The sequence below is a fragment of the Crocodylus porosus genome, unplaced genomic scaffold, assembly GCF_001723895.1.
Source record: "Crocodylus porosus isolate Cpor-Errol unplaced genomic scaffold, CroPor_comp1, whole genome shotgun sequence".
NCBI classification, from domain to species: domain Eukaryota; kingdom Metazoa; phylum Chordata; order Crocodylia; family Crocodylidae; genus Crocodylus; species Crocodylus porosus.
Window position 1 is genome coordinate 83,600,089 of NW_017728931.1, and position 6,417 is coordinate 83,606,505.

At 43.4% G+C, this 6,417-nt stretch overlaps 1 protein-coding gene across 3 annotated transcripts in view; it reads right to left on the minus strand.

Annotated features, from left to right (window-relative positions):
• Window positions 1-6,417, minus strand: part of SRGAP1 (SLIT-ROBO Rho GTPase activating protein 1) — a 224,881-nt gene that overhangs the window by 80,618 nt on the left and 137,846 nt on the right. The window lies entirely within an intron of this gene.

Below are 6,417 nucleotides of genomic sequence, written 5' to 3' on the forward strand. Positions count from 1 at the left end.
GAGATGGGATAGACTTTGCTTGCGCATCCAGGATTGTTCCCTTAAGGAGCAACCACTCATCTTGAACTCCCCTCCCCTTGTGGCCCTTTAGGGCCTCCCTGACAAACCTCCCGAGTGTGTTAAAGTCAGCTTTCCTGAAGTTGAGGACTTTTGTATTACTGACTGACTTGCCAGCTTTATGGTGGATGGTGAAGGTGATCAGCTCATGGTCACTGTCACCCAGCTTCCCTTCGATGACCTATCGAGGTCCCTTTCAGTCCTACTTCTCTATGATTCTGTAATTAACACAGCATGGTATTAAAAATTCCTCAACAAGAAACACACTGGCAAAGCAATGTCTTTTTAAGGCTTGCTAAAATTATATCCAGGGCTAGACCCTGTATATGGATTCACTTGGGCACTCAATGGGCATCCAGAGAAGTGGACACATGTGCTTGAACAGATCCACGTACAAGACCTAGTCCGTAACAAGACACTGAACTGTTCGAAATTCTCAAATGTAACTTACTTTCCTTAATGAGTCAGTCTCTTGCTGTCTCTGTACCAGGAGTTCCCAAAGTTTTTACGCCGTGACCCAGCAAACTGCGGCCCCGAAGTGGCTGCGGCCTCGCAAACTGCAGCCCAGCAGTCATAGCCAGCCATGGCTTGAATTTCCAGCCAGAAGACAGGTGAGGGTACCCCCACACTCCCAGGCGGGGAGGTGGGCCAAACCCTGTACTGCTGTGGGCCCTGCAGAAGGAGCCGTGGCCTCTCTGCCTGGCTCTGGGGAGGGCCACGGTTTGTTGGTCCATGGCCACTTACAGTCCAGCAGCTAACCCACTGCAGCCCGGAGATTGAGAACCCCTGCTCTATACTATCTCACTCTCTTCTCGCTATGCTTTTTATCCAACTTTCAGCACAGAAGCTTTTTATCCAGGAGAGTCAATTAATTTTATAGACCCTTTTTTATAAAATAATCAACTATGCTACAGATTGTAAACATTATTAGGTAAGCCCTTGCTCATATGGCATTTCAGTATATTACAAATTCTAATCCTTCTTTCTTCACACAAGTACTTTGGAGATACATGAGAGTGTCTAAATGCCGGTCAGTATTCAAAGATTTAAAATTTACAACTGCACTTTTAGAAACCTAGGACTCCATTGAAAAGAAAAATCATGGTAAGAAACAAATCACCAGGAGTGACCTATCCATAGTACTCCAGCTTTGATTAGTGTGAAGTGTAGACACAGATCGTCCTTTTTTCATGCTGACAAGTTTGCAATAATTTTATTACTTTTGTTTATGGTTCTTGATTACTGACCAGATATAAAGGTAAGTTCCCTTATAAAATAGATATCAACTGAAGTTTACCAATACATGTTTGGTGTTACAAAGTCTTTCTGGTCTAGGCAGGCAAATATAATATTTTATTTTATATAATTAAATTAAAATTACATATTTGTACATATTACATCTATATCTCTGTATTGATCTGCGTCTATCTTACACATAAAACCTTAATCAACAATGACAAAACTGACCAAAGAGAAGCTAATATTTGAACAGTATAGGGGCTTAGCACTCTAACAGTGTCATTTAAGACTTCAGCAAAATATTAGCTCAACAAGAACTCAGTTTCTAGCAGGTCTCCTCCCCCCCTAGTTTAATAATAAGATCTCAGCATCTAACCAGGTTTCCCCCTTTCTTCTCCCTTCCTGTAATGTGAAGAAACTCCATTAGGTTGCTAAAAAAATAAGCAAAATCTTTCAAGAACCTTGTAAATCACACCTGCAAGATAAGTCAAATAACATGTTTTTTCAAAAAAATTAAAAAAAATAAAGGTTTAACAATAAAAACACTAATTGGTACACCTAACACAGAAGTAAGATAGGGTACACCTGCATGGCTAGCTGTGTAAAAACTAATTATTAGTAGTTGTTTTTTTTAAATTAAAATCATTCAGTTTTAATTGGTTTCTACATTCAATTTACAACAAACGTAATAAAAATGTAACTATTCAAATGTGTAAACCTCTGCGCATTTCCCCACTGCCAGCCAGTCTAATTAGCTGGCTGACAGTGATTAAAAACTTTCTAGTTATACTCACCATTTCATTTCTTTAAACTGAACTACTGCAATGCAGCTAACTAAAAACAAAGTTACACCATCTGGGATGGGGCCCAACCAACCTAACCACTTCAAACACTCCTCTGCAGTAGTCAATCATTTATTTAATGAATGTCCCCACGATTCCAACCCAGCACCCATATTTTGTCTAAATAATTAAACATTTTCCGCTTCATAAACTTCCAAGATTGTTCCCATTACAAAATTCCTAAAACAAAACCCATGCCTTACTATTTTCCAACAGAATTTTCATAAAATGAGTTATGAAATAAGATTTAAAAAAGAAACCACATACTGTATGGAACTATCACAGGGAACAGAAAACACTTGTGACAATGGAAAAAATATAATCAGAGAAAACTCAAAAATAAAATACTTATGCCCCATCCTGCAATAATCTTCTGGTTCAGTAAAGCCATTAGGCAAATGCTTCTGATTTTGTGCCGCTCAAGTCAATGTGAGTTTTGCTATCAACTTCAACATGTGCAAGATTATGTCTTCAGAGCCACTCCCAGACTGGCCAATTTAGCACTTGCACTTAGGAACTACAGTACCTAAAAATGAAATGCTTGGCCTCAAATGACTAATTCCATGGGACTGGATGAGATGCACTCAAAGGTGCTGAGGGAGTTGATCGATGTGATTGCAGAGCCACTGGCCATCTTCTTTGAAAAATTCTGGTGATTGGGAGAAGTCCTGGATGACTGGAAAAGGGAAAATATAATGACCATCTTTAAGAAGGTGAAAAAGAATGATCCAAGGAACTATGGACTGGTCAGCCTCTTCCCAGTCCCTGGAAAAATCATGGAGTACGTCCTCGAGGAATCCATTTCAAAGCACTTGGAAGAGAAGGTGATCAGCATGGATTAACTAAGGGCAAGTCATGCCTGAGCAACCTGATTGCCTTCTATGATGAGATGACTGGCTCTGTGGATGCGGAAAGAGCAGTGGTTATGATATAACTTGAATTAAGCAAGGCTTTTGATACGGTCTCCCACAATGTTCTCACAAACAAGCTAAGGAAGTACAGGTTGGATGAACGAACTGTAAGGTGGATAGAAAAGTGGCTGCATCATCGGGCTTGGAGGGTAGCAGTCGATGCCTTGATGTCTAATTGGAAGGCAGTGTCAAGTGGAATGCCCAGGACTGGCTTTGTTCAGTATCTTTATCAGTGACTTGGACAGAGCACCCTCAACAAATTCGTGAATGACACCAACCAGGGGGAGTAGGACTAGGATTCAGAGAGACCTTGACAAATTGGAGGACTGGCCGAAAAGAAATCTCTTGAGTTTGAATAAGGAGAAGTATAAAGTCCTGCACTTAGGACAGAACAATCCCATGCACTGGTACAGGGTGGGGACCAACTGGCTAAGCAGCAACTCTGAGAAAAGGACCTGGAGGTTACAGTGGACAATAAGCTGAGTATGAGACAACAGTGTGTGCTTTTTGCTAAGAAGTCTAATGCCATACTGGGCTGCACTAGTAGTAGCAATACCAGCAGATCAAGGGAAGCGGTTCTTCCCCTCTATTTGGCACTTAGGAGGCAACATCTGGAGTAGTGTGTCCAGTTCTGGGCCTCCCACTACAGAAAGATTGTGGACAAATTGGAGAGAGTCATAGAGGACAATGAAAATGGTTAGGTGGCTGGGGAACATGACTTATGAGGAGAGGCTGATGAAACTGGGCTTATGTAGTCTGCAGAAGAGAAGATCGAGGGGGGTTTTAATAGCAACCTTCAACTACCTGAAGGGGATTCCAAAGAGAATGGAGCTCAATTGCTCTTAGTGGTGGCAGCCAATAGAATAAGGAACAATGGGAACAAGTTACAGGAAGGAAAGTGTAGGTTAGATATTAGGAAGAACTTTCTCACTAAGAGCATTGTAAAGCACTGGAATAGGTTACCCAGAGTATATTTATCCCTGGATGTTTTTAAGAGCTGGCTAGACAAAGCCTTGGGTAGGATGATCTACTTGGGGACAGTCCTGCTTTGAGCAGGGGGGTGGACTAGATGACCTCCTGAGGTTCCTTCCAACCCTAATTTTTTATGATTCTATGAATTCCATTAGATAGTGTTAGATGAACCTAATGGAGCCTATATGATCAACGGAGCCTCCAAAGGATGATTCAGAAATAGGCATCTGAGGTACACAGAAAATGAAGCATCCTCTGAAGGGTACCATGCAGAAGTATCTAAAGCTAGCCAGTAGGAAATGTTAAGCACAGGGATGTATCTGAACTGTTACACTTCTCCAGAGCGTAGACACCTGACTCATCAAATGCCTCCAGTGGGACCAGTGGGTGTGGGTGGCAGCAGCAGTGGTATTTTGTTCAAAAGTCTAGTGGTTGAATCTTGAGGGGACTTAAACCCACATCTCCCTGTTGTTAAGAAAGTGTCCCAACCACAGTGCTAGAGCAGAGGGTGTCTACCATTCATCTTACTGAAGACGGATCAGTATGCAACCAAGCGCACAGGAGTCGTGGACAGAGAAGGAGAACAAGCACCAGGAAGCCTGACTTTGTAGCGCAACAATGAGGTTTCTCAGCTGGGAGAGGTTTCTGGTTCCTGCTTCCTGGAATGTTCCTGAATTTGACATTAGATGGTTGTTGATTAAAAAGCAGAAATAAACCTGGAAGAAGGGACCAGGACCCAGGGCTCACTCTTCCCAGCAGAATGCCCTCATCAGTGTTTCCTACTTCATAGGCAAGTGCTCTAACACTAAGAAATTATGCAAAAGGTGGACACCATCTCATCTTCCCTCATCTCCTACATTTTGGAATAAAAATGACCATGCCAGCTGCACTCTGTACTGCTGTCAGTGTGAGTTAGGCGTACTCTGAGAATGCCTATTGGATCAGGGCATTCTAGGGATTTAAGACACATTCTGGCTTGCCACAAGCCCTAGGTAGGTGCTAAGAATCTAAGTCTGGATGTGTTTAGAAGCTGACATCTATCTATCTATCTATCTGGATTTCTGGAGTTCAAAATATAGGACTCAAAAGAATTTAAGCATCTACTGAGTTTTTGGGCTAATGAAACTTGGCTAATCTGGCACCGTTTAAAACTCACGTACTGAAATTCCATCTTGACACTATTTAGATGCTTATGACACCAGTCTGGAGTCTGCTCTTACCCTAAGTAGCAATAAGCCAATTCATGGCAGTAGGCACTGAAGGCCCAGTTGTGTAGTTTGGTCCTTCCCAGCCTGAGACTCATGTGGCTCTATACAGCCATGGGAGTCAAGTTTAGGATATCCAGTTGAAAAAAAATGCTTAGCTAAGTTTGTAGAGTATTAAAAAGAAGGTACCGGGTAACGTACAGCCTCTGCAGGACACACTAGGAAATCTGGTGGTTACACCACACCACAGAGCTAAACTCTTTAACAATTTCTTTGCCTCCATTTTTTTGAGCAGGGACTGGGGCATCCTCCCCACTGGGATCCCCAACGAGCTCAGGAGAGGTGCTGCCAGGCCCAGGGTCAGTGAGGACCTAGTCAGGGAACTTTTGGTGGGACTAGACATGTTCAAATCTGCAGGTCCTGATGATCTCCACCCCAGAGTGCTGAGGGAATTAGCAGAGGTCATTGCGGGACCCCTGGCACGGCTTTATGAGCACTCATGGTGCTCTGGCGAAGTGCCAGAGGACTGAAAAAGGGCCAGTGTGGTCCCCATTTTCAAAAAAGGGAGGAAGGAGGACCCAGGAACCTATAGGCCAGTTAGTCTTACCTCAATCCTGGGTAAGCTTTTTGAGAAGCCAGCAGGGGAGATTATGCTTAGAGGCAACCAACATGGGTTCATTAGAGGCAGGTCCTGTCAGACCAACCTGGTGGCCTTCTACGACCAGGTTATGAAATCCTTGGATGCAGATGTCACAGTGAACACAGTCTTTCTGGATTTTAGGAAGGCCTTCAACACTGTCTCTCACCCCATTCTCATTAAGAAATTAGGCGACTGTGGCGTCAATGCTTACACAGTCAGATGGGTTGCAAATTGGCTGGGGGCCGTACCCAGAGAGTGGAGGTGGATGGGTCATTTTTGACCTAGAGGGATGTGGGTAGTGGGGTCCCCCAGGGCTCGGTTCTTGGGCCTGCACTGTTCAACATCTTCATCAGTGACTTGGATGAGGGGGTGAAAAGCACCTTGTTCAAATTTGCAGATGACACTAAGACGTGGGGACTAGTGGGCATGCTAGAGGAGAGAGACAGGCTACAACTAGATCTGGAGAGGTTACAGGGGCGGGCAGATGAGAACAGGATGAGTTTCAATATGGACAAGTACAAGGTGTTGCACTTGGGTAGGAAGAACCAGCA